A 17,866-nucleotide genomic window follows, 5' to 3' on the forward strand; every position below is an offset into this window, starting at 1 on the left:
ATAATATATGGGTATGGTCACGTATACGGGGTCACAGATATGAAGGGTCTGTATACTATATGTAATTATGGATAATATATGGGTATGGTCACGTATATGGGGTCACAGATATGAAGGGTCCGTATACTATATGTAATTATGGATAATATATCGGTATGGTCACGTATATGGGGTCACAGATATGAGCTGTCCGTATACTGTATGTAATTATGGATAATATATGACTATGGTCACGTATATGGGGTCACAGATATGAGCTGTCCGTATACTATATGTAATTATGGATAATATATGGGTATGGTCACGTATATGGGGTCACAGATATGAAGGGCCCGTATACTATATGTAATTATGGATAATATATGGGTATGGTCACGTATATGGGGTCACAGATATGAAGGGTCCGTATACTATATGTAATTATGGATAATATATGGCTATGGTCACGTATATGGGGTCACAGATATGAACTGTCTGTATACTATAGGTAATTATGGATAATATATGGGTATGGTCACGTATATGGGGTCACAGATATGAGCTGTCTGTATACTATATGTAATTATGGATAATATATGAGTATGGTCTCGTATATGGGGTCACAGATATGAAGGGTCCGTATACTATATGTAATTATGGATAATATATGGGTATGTTCACGTATATGGGGTCACAGATATGAGCTGTCTGTATACTATATGTAATTATGGATAATATATGGGTATGGTCACATATATGGGGTCACAGATATGAAGGGTCCGTATACTATATGTAATTATGGATAATATATGGGTATGGTCACGTATATGGGGTCACAGATATGAGCTGTCTGTATACTATATGTAATTATGGATAATATATGGGTATGGTCACGTATATGGGGTCACAGATATGAAGGGTCCGTATACTATATGTAATTATGGATAATATATGGGTATGGTCACATATATGGGGTCACAGATAAGAGCTGTCCGTATACTATATGTAATTATGGATAATATATGGGTATGGTCACGTATATGGGTCACAGATATGAAGGGTCCGTATACTATATGTAATTATGGATAATATATGGGTATGGTCACATATATGGGGTCACAGATATGAACTGTCCGTATACTATATGTAATTATGGATAATATATGGGTATGGTCACGTATATGGGGTCACAGATATGAAGGGTCAGTATACTATATGTAATTATGGATAATATATGGGTATGGTCACGTATATGGGGTCACAGATATGAAGGGTCCGTATACTGTATGTAATTATGGATAATATATGGGTATGGTCATGTATATGGGGTCACAGATATGAAGGGTCCGTATACTGTATGTAATTATGGATAATATATGGGTATGGTCACGTATATGGGGTCACAGATATGAGCTGTCTGTATACTATATGTAATTATGGATAATATATGGGTATGGTCACGTATATGGGGTCACAGATATGAGCTGTCCGTATACTATATGTAATTATGGATAATATATGGGTATGGTCACGTATATGGGGTCACAGATATGAAGGGTCCGTATACTGTATGTAATTATGGATAATATATGGGTATGGTCACGTATATGGGGTCACAGATATGAAGGGTCCGTATACTATATGTAATTATGGATAATATATGGGTATGGTCACATATATGGGGTCACAGATATGAGCTGTTCGTATACTATATGTAATTATGGATAATATATGGGTATGGTCACGTATATGGGGTCACAGATATGAGCTGTCTGTACACTATATGTAATTATGGATAATATATGGGTATGGTCACATATATGGGGTCACAGATATGAGCTGTCTGTATACTATATGTAATTATGGATAATATATGGGTATGGTCACGTATATGGGGTCACAGATATGAGCTGTCTGTATACTATATGTAATTATGGATAATATATGGGTATGGTCACATATATGGGGTCACAGATATGAGCTGTCTGTATACTATATGTAATTATGGATAATATATGGGTATGGTCACGTATATGGGGTCACAGATATGAGCTGTCTGTATACTATATGTAATTATGGATAATATATGGGTATGGTCATGTATATGGGGTCACAGATATGAAGGGTCCGTATACTATATGTAATTATGGATAATATATGGGTATGGTCACGTATATGGGGTCACAGATATGAAGGGTCCGTAAACGATATGTAATTATGGATAATATATGGGTATGGTCACGTATATGTGGTCACAGATATGAAGGGTCCGTATACTATATGTAATTATGGATAATATATTTGTATGGTCACGTATATGGGGTCACAGATATGAAGGGTCCGTATACTATATGTAATTATGGATAATATATGGGTATGGTCACATATATGGGGTCACAGATATGAGCTGTCCGTATACTATATGTAATTATGGATAATATATGGTTATGGTAACGTATATGGGGTCACAGATATGAAGGGTCCGTATACTATATGTAATTATGGATAATATATGGCTATGGTCACGTATATGGGTCACAGATATGAAGGGTCCGTATACTGTATGTAATTATGGATAATATATGGATATGGTCACGTATATGGGGTCACAGATATGAAGGGTCCGTATACTATATGTAATTATGGATAATATATGGGTATGGTCACGTATATGGGGGTCACAGATATGAGCTGTCCGTATACTATATGTAATTATGGATAATATATGGGTATGGTCACATATATGGGGTCACAGATATGAACTGTCCGTATACTATATGTAATTATGGATAATATATGGCTATGGTCACGTATATGGGTCACAGATATGAAGGGTCCGTATACTATAAGTAATTATGGATAATATATGGGTATGGTCACGTATATGGGGTCACAGATATGAGCTGTCCGTATACTATATGTAATTATGGATAATATATGGGTATGGTCACGTATATGGGGTCACAGATATGAGCTGTCTGTATACTATATGTAATTATGGATAATATATGGGTATGGTCATGTATATGGGGTCACAGATATGAGCTGTCTGTATACTATATGTAATTATGGATAATATATGGGTATGGTCACGTATATGGGGTCACAGATATGAAGGGTCCGTATACTATATGTAATTATGGATAATATATGGGTATGGTCACGTATATGGGGTCACAAATATGAGCTGTCCGTATACTATATGTAATTAAGGATAATATATGGGTATGGTCACGTATATGGGGTCACAGATATGAAGGGTCCGTATACTGTATGTAATTATGGATAATATATGGCTATGGTCACGTATATGGGGTCACAGATATGAAGGGTCCGTATACTGTATGTAATTATGGATAATATATGGCTATGGTCACGTATATGGGGTCACAGATATGAAGGGTCCGTATACTATATGTAATTATGGATAATATATGGGTATGGTCACATATATGGGGTCACAGATATGAGCTGTCCGTATACTATATGTAATTATGGATAATATATGGGTATGGTCACATATATGGGGTCACAGATATGAGCTGTCTGTATACTATATGTAATTATGGATAATATATGGTTATGGTCACGTATATGGGGTCACAGATATGAGCTGTCTGTATACTATATGTAATTATGGATAATATATGGGTATGGTCATGTATATGGGGTCACAGATATGAAGGGTCCGTATACTATATGTAATTATGGATAATATATGGGTATGGTCACGTATATGGGGTCACAGATATGAAGGGTCCGTAAACGATATGTAATTATGGATAATATATGGGTATGGTCACGTATATGGGGTCACAGATATGAAGGGTCCGTATACTATATGTAATTATGGATAATATATGGGTATGGTCACATATATGGGGTCACAGATATGAAGGGTCCGTATACTATATGTAATTATGGATAATATATGGGTATGGTCACGTATATGGGGTCACAGATATGAGCTGTCCGTATACTTTATGTAATTATGGATAATATATGGGTATGGTCACGTATATGGGGTCACAGATATGAGCTGTCCGTATACTATATGTAATTATGGATAATATATGGATATGGTCACGTATATGGGGTCACAGATATGAAGGGTCCGTATACTATATGTAATTATGGATAATATATGGGTATGGTCACGTATATGGGGTCACAGATATGAACTGTCCGTATACTATATATAATTATGGATAATATATGGCTATGGTCACGTATATGGGTCACAGATATGAAGGGTCCGTATACTATAAGTAATTATGGATAATATATCGGTATGGTCACGTATATGGGGTCACAGATATGAAGGGTCAGTATACTATATGTAATTATGGATAATATATGAGTATGGTCTCGTATATGGGGTCACAGATATGAACTGTCCGTATACTATATGTAGTTATGGATAATATATGGGTATGGTCACGTATATGGGGTCACAGATATGAGCTGTCCGTATACTATATGTAATTATGGATAATATATGGGTATGGTCACGTATATGGGGTCACAGATATGAGCTGTCTGTATACTATATGTAATTATGGATAATATATGGGTATGGTCATGTATATGGGGTCACAGATATGAGCTGTCTGTATACTATATGTAATTATGGATAATATATGGGTATGGTCACGTATATGGGTCACAGATATGAAGGGTCCGTATACTATATGTAATTATGGATAATATATGGGTATGGTCACATATATGGTGTCACAGATATGAACTGTCCATATACTATATGTAATTATGGATAATATATGGGTATGGTCTCGTATATGTGGTCACAGATATGAACTGTCCGTATACTATATGTAATTATGGATAATATATGGGTATGGTCACATATATGGGGTCACAGATATGAAGGGTCCGTATACTATATGTAATTATGGATAATATATGAGTATGGTCATGTATATGGGGTCACAGATATGAAGGGTCCGTATACTGTATGTAATTATGGATAATATATGGGTATGGTCACGTATATGGGGTCACAGATATGAAGGGTCCGTATACTATATGTAATTATGGATAATATATGGGTATGGTCACATATATGGGGTCACAGATATGAGCTGTCCGTATACTATATGTAATTATGGATAATATATGGGTATGGTCACATATATGGGGTCACAGATATGAGCTGTCCGTATACTATATGTAATTATGGATAATATATGGCTATGGTCACGTATATGGGGTCACAGATATGAAGGGTCCGTATACTGTATGTAATTATGGATAATATATGGGTATGGTCACGTATATGGGGTCACAGATATGAAGGGTCCGCATACTATATGTAATTATGGATAATATATGGGTATGGTCACGTATACGGGGTCACAGATATGAAGGGTCCGCATACTATATGTAATTATGGATAATATATGGGTATGGTCACGTATATGGGGTCACAGATATGAAGGGTCCGTAAACGATATGTAATTATGGATAATATATGGGTATGGTCACATATATGTGGTCACAGATATGAAGGGTCCGTATACTATATGTAATTATGGATAATATATGGGTATGGTCACGTATATGGGGTCACAGATATGAAGGGTCCGTATACTATATGTAATTATGGATAATATATGGGTATGGTCACATATATGGGGTCACAGATATGAGCTGTCCGTATACTATATGTAATTATGGATAATATATGGGTATGGTCACGTATATGGGGTCACAGATATGAAGGGTCAGTATACTATATGTAATTATGGATAATATATGGGTATGGTCACGTATATGGGGTCACAGATATGAAGGGTCCGTATACTATATGTAATTATGGATAATATATGGGTATGGTCACGTATATGGGGTCACAGATATGAAGGGTCAGTATAATATTCACAAATAGAGATACAGGGAATATCATGTGACCGTCGCTCATCTGTCGTGTCTACGGGCGTCTATGGATATGCTTGACGTATACGCCCAAAGCTTTATTGTCACACAACTATTTCTCGTTGCGTTTGCACCATTTTGTTGTGGTTGACAAATACACGAGTGGTGACGTGTGAGACGTATTAATACAAGCCACAGACAATAAATCCTATACCCGCCGTCACTATAGGGTCTCTCAGCCGCCGCCGATCCCTTCTGGTGAGGAGACGATGAGAACACGAGGGAGTGAGGAGGAAGGAAAACCTGGAGGAAGAAATATGGATATATAAGAGCTGCAGGGCATGGCCATGGTGGGTGTACACTATATATATATATATATATAGGGGCGATATACAGGGTACATACAGACAGGAGGACATGATGGGTGTACAGTATATATAGGATATATACAGACAGGAGGACATGATGGGTGTACAGTATATATAGGGGCTATATACAGGATATATACAGACAGGAGGGCATGATGGGTGTACAGTATATATATATATAGGGGCTATATACAGGGTATACACAGACAGGAGGACATGGTGGGTGTACAGTATATATAGGGGCTATACACAGGGTATATACAGACAGGAGGAGATGCTGGGTGTACAGTATTTATGGGGTATACACATTACAGTATATATGAGGTATACATATAGGGTATGTACAGACAGGAGGAGATGCTGGGTGTACAGTGTATATGGGGTGTATACATACAGGGTATATACAGACAGGAGGAGATGCTGGGTGTACAGTATATATAGGGTGTATACATACAGGGTATATACAGACAGGAGGAGATGCTGGGTGTACAGTATATATGGAGTATACACATTACAGTATATATGAGGTATACATATAGGGTATATACAGACAGGAGGAGATGCTGGGTGTACAGTATATATAGGGTGTATACATACAGGGTATATACAGACAGGAGGAGATGCTGGGTGTACAGTATATATGGGGTATACATATAGGGTATATACAGACAGGAGGAGATGCTGCGTGTACAGTATATATGAGGTATACACATTACAGTATATAGGGTGTATACATACAGGGTATATACAGACAGGAGGAGATGCTGGGTGTACAGTATATATGGGGTATACACATAGTACAGTATATATGAGGTATACATACAGGGTATATACAGACAGGAGGAGATGCTGGGTGTACAGTATATATGGGGCATACACATTACAGTATATATGAGGTATACATATAGGGTATATACAGACAGGAGGAGATGCTGGGTGTACAGTATATATGGGGTATACACATTACAGTATATATGAGGTATACATACAGGGTATATACAGACAGGAGGAGATGCTGGGTGTACAGTGTATATGGGGTATACACATGTATATATGAGGTATACATACAGGGTATATACAGACAGGAGGAGATGCTGGGTGTACAGTATATATGGGGTATACACATTACAGTATATATGAGGTATACATATAGGGTATATACAGACAGGAGGAGATGCTGGGTGTACAGTATATATAGGGTGTATACATACAGGGTATATACAGACAGGAGGAGATGCTGGGTGTACAGTATATATGGGATATACACATTACAGTATATATGAGGTATACATATAGGGTATATACAGACAGGAGGAGATGCTGAGTGTACAGTATATATGGGGTATACACATTATAGTATATATGAGGTATACATATAGGGTATATACAGACAGGAGGAGATGCTGGGTGTACAGTATATATAGGGTGTATACATACAGGGTATATACAGACAGGAGGAGATGCTGGGTGTACAGTATATATGGGGTATACACATTACAGTATATATGAGGTATACATATAGGGTATATACAGACAGGAGGAGATGCTGGGTGTACAGTATATATAGGGTGTATACATACAGGGTATATACAGACAGGAGGAGATGCTGGGTGTACAGTATATATGGGATATACACATTACAGTATATATGAGGTATACATATAGGGTATATACAGACAGGAGGAGATGCTGAGTGTACAGTATATATGGGGTATACACATTACAGTATATATGAGGTATACATACAGGGTATATACAGACAGGAGGAGATGCTGGGTGTACAGTATATATGGGGTATACACATTATAGTATATATGAGGTATACATATAGGGTATATACAGACAGGAGGAGATGCTGGGTGTACAGTGTATATGGGGTGTATACATACAGGGTATATACAGACAGGAGGAGATGCTGGGTGTACAGTATATATGGGGTATACACATTACAGTATATATGAGGTATACATATAGGGTATATACAGACAGGAGGAGATGCTGGGTGTACAGTATATATAGGGTGTATACATACAGGGTATATACAGACAGGAGGAGATGCTGGGTGTACAGTATATATGGGGTATACACATTACAGTATATATGAGGTATACATATAGGGTATATACAGACAGGAGGAGATGCTGGGTGTACAGTATATATGGGGTATACACATTACATACAGGGTATATACAGACAGGAGGAGATGCTGGGTGTACAGTATATATGGGGTGTATACACATTACAGTATATATGAGGTATACATATAGGGTATATACAGACAGGAGGAGATGCTGGGTGTACAGTATATACAGGGTGTATACATACAGGGTATATACAGACTGGAGGAGATGCTGGGTGTACAGTATATATGGGGTATACACATTACAGTATATATGAGGTATACATACAGGGTATATACAGACAGGAGGAGATGCTGGGTGTACAGTATATATGGGGTATACACATTACAGTATATATGAGGTATACATACAGGGTATATACAGACAGGAGGAGATGCTGGGTGTACAGTATATATAGGGTGTATACATACAGGGTATATACAGACAGGAGGAGATGCTGGGTGTACAGTATATATGGGGTATACACATTACAGTATATATGAGGTATACATATAGGGTATATACAGACAGGAGGAGATGCTGGGTGTACAGTATATACAGGGTGTATACATACAGGGTATATACAGACAGGAGGAGATGCTGGGTGTACAGTATATATGGGGTATACACATTACAGTGTATATGAGGTATACATACAGGGTATATACAGACAGGAGGAGATGCTGGGTGTACAGTATATATGGGGTATACACATTACAGTATATATGAGGTATACATATAGGGTATATACAGACAGGAGGAGATGCTGGGTGTACAGTAGATATAGGGTGTATACATACAGGGTATATACAGACAGGAGGAGATGCTGGCTGTACAGTATATATGAGGTATACAGATAGGGTATATACAGACAGGAGGAGATGCTGGGTGTACAGTATATATGGGGTATACACATTACAGTATATATGAGGTATACATACAGGGTATATACAGATAGGAGGAGATGCTGGGTGTACAGTATATATGGGGTATATACATTACAGTATATATGAGGTATACATACAGGGTATATACAGACAGGAGGAGATGCTGGGTGTACAGTATATATAGGGTGTATACATACAGGGTATATACAGACAGGAGGAGATGCTGGGTGTACAGTATATATGGGGTATATACATTACAGTATATATGAGGTATACATACAGGGTATATACAGACAGGAGGAGATGCTGGGTGTACAGTATATATGGGGTGTATACATACAGGGTATATACAGACAGGAGGAGATGCTGGCTGTACAGTATATATGAGGTATACACATTACAGTATATATGAGGTATACAGATAGGGTATATACAGACAGGAGGAGATGCTGGGTGTACAGTATATATGGGATATACACATTACAGTATATATGAGGTATACATACAGGGTATATACAGACAGGAGGAGATGCTGGGTGTACAGTATATACAGGGTGTATACATACAGGGTATATACAGACAGGAGGAGATGCTGGGTGTACAGTATATATGGGATATACACATTACAGTATATATGAGGTATACATACAGGGTATATACAGACAGGAGGAGATGCTGGGTGTACAGTATATATGGGGTATACACATTACAGTATATATAGGGTGTATACATACAGGGTATATACAGACAGGAGGAGATGCTGGGTGTACAGTATATATGGGGTATACACATTACAGTATATATGAGGTATACATACAGGGTATATACAGACAGGAGGAGATGCTGGGTGTACAGTATATATGGGGTATACACATTACAGTATATATGAGGTATACATATAGGGTATATACAGACAGGAGGAGATGCTGGGTGTACAGTATATACAGGGTGTATACATACAGGGTATATACAGACAGGAGGAGATGCTGGGTGTACAGTATATATAGGGTGCATACATACAGGGTATATACAGACAGTAGGAGATGCTGGGTGTACAGTATATATGGGGTATACACATTACAGTATATATGAGGTATACATACAGGGTATATACAGACAGGAGGAGATGCTGGGTGTACAGTATATATGGGGTGTATACATACAGGGTATATACAGACAGGAGGAGATGCTGGGTGTACAGTGTATATGGGGTATACACATTACAGTATATATAGGGTGTATACATACAGGGTATATACAGACAGGAGGAGATGCTGGGTGTACAGTATATATGAGGTATACATATAGGGTATATACAGACAGGAGGAGATGCTGGGTGTACAGTATATATGAGGTATACATACAGGGTATATACAGACTGGAGGAGATGCTGGGTGTACAGTATATATGGGGTATACACATTACAGTATATATGAGGTATACATACAGGGTATATACAGACAGGAGGAGATGCTGGGTGTACAGTATATATGGGGTATACACATTACAGTATATATAGGGTGTATACATACAGGGTATATACAGACAGGAGGAGATGCTGGGTGTACAGTATATATGGGGTATACATATAGGGTATATACAGACAGGAGGAGATGCTGGGTGTACAGTATATATAGGGTGTATACATACAGGGTATATACAGACTGGAGGAGATGCTGGGTGTACAGTATATATGGGGTATACACATTACAGTATATATGAGGTATACATACAGGGTATATACAGACAGGAGGAGATGCTGGGTGTACAGTATATATGGGGTATACACATTACAGTATATATGAGGTATACATACAGGGTATATACAGACTGGAGGAGATGCTGGGTGTACAGTATATATGAGGTATACATACAGGGTATATACAGACAGGAGGAGATGCTGGGTGTACAGTATATATAGGGTGTATACATACAGGGTATATACAGACAGGAGGAGATGCTGGGTGTACAGTATATATAGGGTGTATACATACAGGGTATATACAGACAGGAGGAGATGCTGGGTGTACAGTATATATGGGATATACACATTACAGTATATATGAGGTATACATACAGGGTATATACAGACAGGAGGAGTTGCTGGGTGTACAGTATATATGGGGTATACACATTACAGTATATATAGGGTGTATACATACAGGGTATATACAGACAGGAGGAGATGCTGGGTGTACAGTATATATGGGGTATACACATTACAGTATATATGAGGTATACATACAGGGTATATACAGACAGGAGGAGATGCTGGGTGTACAGTGTATATGGGGTATACACATTACAGTATATATAGGGTGTATACATACAGGGTATATACAGACAGGAGGAGATGCTGGGTGTACAGTATATATGGGGTATACACATTACAGTATATATGAGGTATACATACAGGGTATATACAGACAGGAGGAGATGCTGGGTGTACAGTATATATGGGGTATACACATTACAGTATATATGAGGTATACATATAGGGTATATACAGACAGGAGGAGATGCTGGGTGTACAGTATATACAGTGTGTATACATACAGGGTATATACAGACAGGAGGAGATGCTGAGTGTACAGTATATATAGGGTGTATACATACAGGGTATATACAGACAGGAGGAGATGCTGGGTGTACAGTATATATGGGGTATACACATTACAGTATATATGAGGTATACATACAGGGTATATACAGACAGGAGGAGATGCTGGGTGTACAGTATATATGGGGTATACATATGGGGTATATACAGACAGGAGGAGATGCTGGGTGTACAGTATATATGAGGTATACATATAGGGTATATACAGACAGGAGGAGATGCTGGGTGTACAGTATATATGGGGTATACATATGGGGTATATACAGACAGGAGGAGATGCTGGGTGTACAGTATATATGAGGTATACATACAGGGTATATACATACAGGAGGAGATGCTGGGTGTACAGTATATATGAGGTATACATACAGGGTATATACAGACTGGAGGAGATGCTGGGTGTACAGTATATATGGGGTATACACATTACAGTATATATGAGGTATACATACAGGGTATATACAGACAGGAGGAGATGCTGGGTGTACAGTATATATGGGGTATACACATTACAGTATATATAGGGTGTATACATACAGGGTATATACAGACAGGAGGAGATGCTGGGTGTACAGTATATATAGGGTGTATACATACAGGGTATATACAGACTGGAGGAGATGCTGGGTGTACAGTATATATGAGGTATACACATTACAGTATATATGAGGTATACATATAGGGTATATACAGACTGGAGGAGATGCTGGGTGTACAGTATATATGAGGTATACACATTACAGTATATATGAGGTATACATACAGGGTATATACAGACAGGAGGAGATGCTGGGTGTACAGTATATACAGGGTGTATACATACAGGGTATATACAGACAGGAGGAGATGCTGGGTGTACAGTATATATGGGATATACACATTACAGTATATATGAGGTATACATACAGGGTATATACAGACAGGAGGAGATGCTGGGTGTACAGTATATATGGGGTATACACATTACAGTATATATAGGGTGTATACATACAGGGTATATACAGACAGGAGGAGATGCTGGGTGTACAGTATATATGGGGTATACACATTACAGTATATATGAGGTATACATACAGGGTATATACAGACAGGAGGAGATGCTGGGTGTACAGTATATATGGGGTATACACATTACAGTATATATGAGGTATACATATAGGGTATATACAGACAGGAGGAGATGCTGGGTGTACAGTATATACAGGGTGTATACATACAGGGTATATACAGACAGGAGGAGATGCTGGGTGTACAGTATATATAGGGTGCATACATACAGGGTATATACAGACAGTAGGAGATGCTGGGTGTACAGTATATATGGGGTATACACATTACAGTATATATGAGGTATACATACAGGGTATATACAGACAGGAGGAGATGCTGGGTGTACAGTATATATGGGGTGTATACATACAGGGTATATACAGACAGGAGGAGATGCTGGGTGTACAGTGTATATGGGGTATACACATTACAGTATATATAGGGTGTATACATACAGGGTATATACAGACAGGAGGAGATGCTGGGTGTACAGTATATATGAGGTATACATATAGGGTATATACAGACAGGAGGAGATGCTGGGTGTACAGTATATATGAGGTATACATACAGGGTATATACAGACTGGAGGAGATGCTGGGTGTACAGTATATATGGGGTATACACATTACAGTATATATGAGGTATACATACAGGGTATATACAGACAGGAGGAGATGCTGGGTGTACAGTATATATGGGGTATACACATTACAGTATATATAGGGTGTATACATACAGGGTATATACAGACAGGAGGAGATGCTGGGTGTACAGTATATATGGGGTATACATATAGGGTATATACAGACAGGAGGAGATGCTGGGTGTACAGTATATATAGGGTGTATACATACAGGGTATATACAGACTGGAGGAGATGCTGGGTGTACAGTATATATGGGGTATACACATTACAGTATATATGAGGTATACATACAGGGTATATACAGACAGGAGGAGATGCTGGGTGTACAGTATATATGGGGTATACACATTACAGTATATATGAGGTATACATACAGGGTATATACAGACTGGAGGAGATGCTGGGTGTACAGTATATATGAGGTATACATACAGGGTATATACAGACAGGAGGAGATGCTGGGTGTACAATATATATAGGGTGTATACATACAGGGTATATACAGACAGGAGGAGATGCTGGGTGTACAGTATATATAGGGTGTATACATACAGGGTATATACAGACAGGAGGAGATGCTGGGTGTACAGTATATATGGGATATACACATTACAGTATATATGAGGTATACATACAGGGTATATACAGACAGGAGGAGTTGCTGGGTGTACAGTATATATGGGGTATACACATTACAGTATATATAGGGTGTATACATACAGGGTATATACAGACAGGAGGAGATGCTGGGTGTACAGTATATATGGGGTATACACATTACAGTATATATGAGGTATACATACAGGGTATATACAGACAGGAGGAGATGCTGGGTGTACAGTGTATATGGGGTATACACATTACAGTATATATAGGGTGTATACATACAGGGTATATACAGACAGGAGGAGATGCTGGGTGTACAGTATATATGGGGTATACACATTACAGTATATATGAGGTATACATACAGGGTATATACAGACAGGAGGAGATGCTGGGTGTACAGTATATATGGGGTATACACATTACAGTATATATAGGGTGTATACATACAGGGTATATACAGACAGGAGGAGATGCTGGGTGTACAGTATATACAGGGTGTATACATACAGGGTATATACAGACAGGAGGAGATGCTGAGTGTACAGTATATATAGGGTGTATACATACAGGGTATATACAGACAGGAGGAGATGCTGGGTGTACAGTATATATGGGGTATACACATTACAGTATATATGAGGTATACATACAGGGTATATACAGACAGGAGGAGATGCTGGGTGTACAGTATATATGGGGTATACATATGGGGTATATACAGACAGGAGGAGATGCTGGGTGTACAGTATATATGAGGTATACATATAGGGTATATACAGACAGGAGGAGATGCTGGGTGTACAGTATATATGGGGTATACATATGGGGTATATACAGACAGGAGGAGATGCTGGGTGTACAGTATATATGAGGTATACATACAGGGTATATACATACAGGAGGAGATGCTGGGTGTACAGTATATATGAGGTATACATACAGGGTATATACAGACTGGAGGAGATGCTGGGTGTACAGTATATATGGGGTATACACATTACAGTATATATGAGGTATACATACAGGGTATATACAGACAGGAGGAGATGCTGGGTGTACAGTATATATGGGGTATACACATTACAGTATATATAGGGTGTATACATACAGGGTATATACAGACAGGAGGAGATGCTGGGTGTACAGTATATATAGGGTGTATACATACAGGGTATATACAGACAGGAGGAGATGCTGGGTGTACAGTATATATAGGGTGTATACATACAGGGTATATACAGACAGGAGGAGATGCTGGGTGTACAGTATATATGGGGTATACACATTACAGTATATATGAGGTATACATACAGGGTATATACAGACTGGAGGAGATGCTGGGTGTACAGTATATATGAGGTATACACATTACAGTATATATGAGGTATACATACAGGGTATATACAGACAGGAGGAGATGCTGGGTGTACAGTATATATAGGGTGTATACATACAGGGTATATACAGACAGGAGGAGATGCTGGGTGTACAGTATATATAGGGTGTATACATACAGGGTATATACAGACAGGAGGAGATGCTGGGTGTACAGTATATATGGGGTGTATACATACAGGGTATATACAGACAGGAGGAGATGCTGGGTGTACAGTATATATGGGATATACACATTACAGTATATATGAGGTATACATATAGGGTATATACAGACAGGAGGAGATGCTGGGTGTACAGTATATATGGGGTATACACATTACAGTATATATGAGGTATACATACAGGGTATATACAGACAGGAGGAGATGCTGGGTGTACAGTATATATGGGGTATACACATTACAGTATATATGAGGTATACATACAGGGTATATACAGACAGGAGGAGATGCTGGGTGTACAGTATATATAGGGTGTATACATACAGGGTATATACAGACAGGAGGAGATGCTGGGTGTACAGTATATATAGGGTGTATACATACAGGGTATATACAGACAGGAGGAGATGCTGGGTGTACAGTATATATGGGGTGTATACATACAGGGTATATACAGACAGGAGGAGATGCTGGGTGTACAGTATATATGGGGTATACACATTACAGTATATATGAGGTATACATACAGGGTATATACAGACAGGAGGAGATGCTGGGTGTACAGTATATATAGGGTGTATACATACAGGGTATATACATACAGGAGGAGATGCTGGGTGTACAGTATATATAGGGTGTATACATACAGGGTATATACAGACAGGAGGAGATGCTGGGTGTACAGTATATATGGGGTATACACATTACAGTATATATGAGGTATACATACAGGGTATATACAGACAGGAGGAGATGCTGGGTGTACAGTATATATGGGGTATACACATTACAGTATATATGAGGTATACATACAGGGTATATACAGACAGGAGGAGATGCTGAGTGTACAGTATATATGGGGTGTATACATACAGGGTATATACAGACAGGAGGAGATGTTGGGTGTACAGTATATATAGGGTGTATACATATAGGGTATATACAGACAGGAGGAGATGCTGGGTGTACAGTATATATGGGGTATACACATTACAGTATATATGAGGTATACATACAGGGTATATACAGACAGGAGGAGATGCTGGGTGTACAGTATATATAGGGTGTATACATATAGGATATATACAGACAGGAGGAGATGCTGGGTGTACAGTATATATAGGGTGTATACATACAGGGTATATACATACAGGAGGAGATGCTGGGTGTACAGTATATATAGGGTGTATACATACAGGGTATATACAGACAGGAGGAGATGCTGGGTGTACAGTATATATAGGGTGTATACATACAGGGTATATACAGACAGGAGGAGATGCTGGGTGTACAGTATATATGAGGTATACATATGGGGTATATACAGACAGGAGGAGATGCTGGGTGTACAGTATATATGGGGTATACATATGGGGTATATACAGACAGGAGGAGATGCTGGGTGTACAGTATATATGGGGTATACACATTACAGTATATATGAGGTATACATACAGGGTATATACAGACAGGAGGAGATGCTGGGTGTACAGTATATATAGGGTGTATACATACAGGGTATATACAGACAGGAGGAGATGTTGGGTGTACAGTATATATAGGGTGTATACATATAGGGTATATACAGACAGGAGGAGATGCTGGGTGTACAGTATATATGGGGTATACACATTACAGTATATATGAGGTATACATACAGGGTATATACAGACAGGAGGAGATGCTGGGTGTACAGTATATATAGGGTGTATACATATAGGATATATACAGACAGGACACATGAGCAGGCACCTGAGGTAAGATGGCGGCCGCGGGCTCTTGTGTCAGCTGCGGTTTATGCTCCCGTTACTCCCTGTTCATGGTGCTGCGGTTCTCCGTCCTGCCGTCTATACTGTCACTTCCGCCTCTGCATGTTCCTGTCATGGAGCCGTCCCCTCCGCCATATTCCCGTCCCCTCCGCCATATTCCCGTCCCCTCCGCCATATTCCCGTCCCCTCCGCCATGTTCCGCCTTTTAGTGTCCGTGCCCGGGGGTGTAATACCGCACCCACCTTCTAGTCATAGCAATGTATTGCAGGTACCGCAGCTGCCTTCTGTACAGGCGGGTGTAGTACACACAGTGCGGCTCTAGGGGGAGACAAAGCTCTGCATGTGCGGCCGGAGCCGGCTG

General features: G+C 38.9%; 1 protein-coding gene across 2 annotated transcripts in view; it reads right to left on the reverse strand.

Moving 5' to 3' along the window:
* ENGASE (endo-beta-N-acetylglucosaminidase) overlaps positions 1–17,630 on the reverse strand; it is an 85,923-nt gene extending 68,293 nt beyond the window's left edge. The window contains exons 1-2 of one of the 2 annotated variants that reach the window (XM_075261882.1): positions 17,489–17,630; positions 6,089–6,177 (exon numbers count right to left, since the gene is read on the reverse strand). The gene's annotated coding sequence lies outside the window, so the exon portion shown is untranslated. Of the gene's footprint in view, positions 1–6,088; positions 6,182–17,488 lie in introns of those variants that run through there. The other variant, XM_075261884.1, reaches the window with a different exon arrangement.
* Between the last annotated feature and the right edge of the window lie 236 nt (positions 17,631–17,866).

The sequence above is a fragment of the Leptodactylus fuscus genome, unplaced genomic scaffold, assembly GCF_031893055.1.
Source record: "Leptodactylus fuscus isolate aLepFus1 unplaced genomic scaffold, aLepFus1.hap2 HAP2_SCAFFOLD_56, whole genome shotgun sequence".
In the NCBI taxonomy this organism is placed as follows: Eukaryota; Metazoa; Chordata; class Amphibia; order Anura; family Leptodactylidae; genus Leptodactylus; species Leptodactylus fuscus.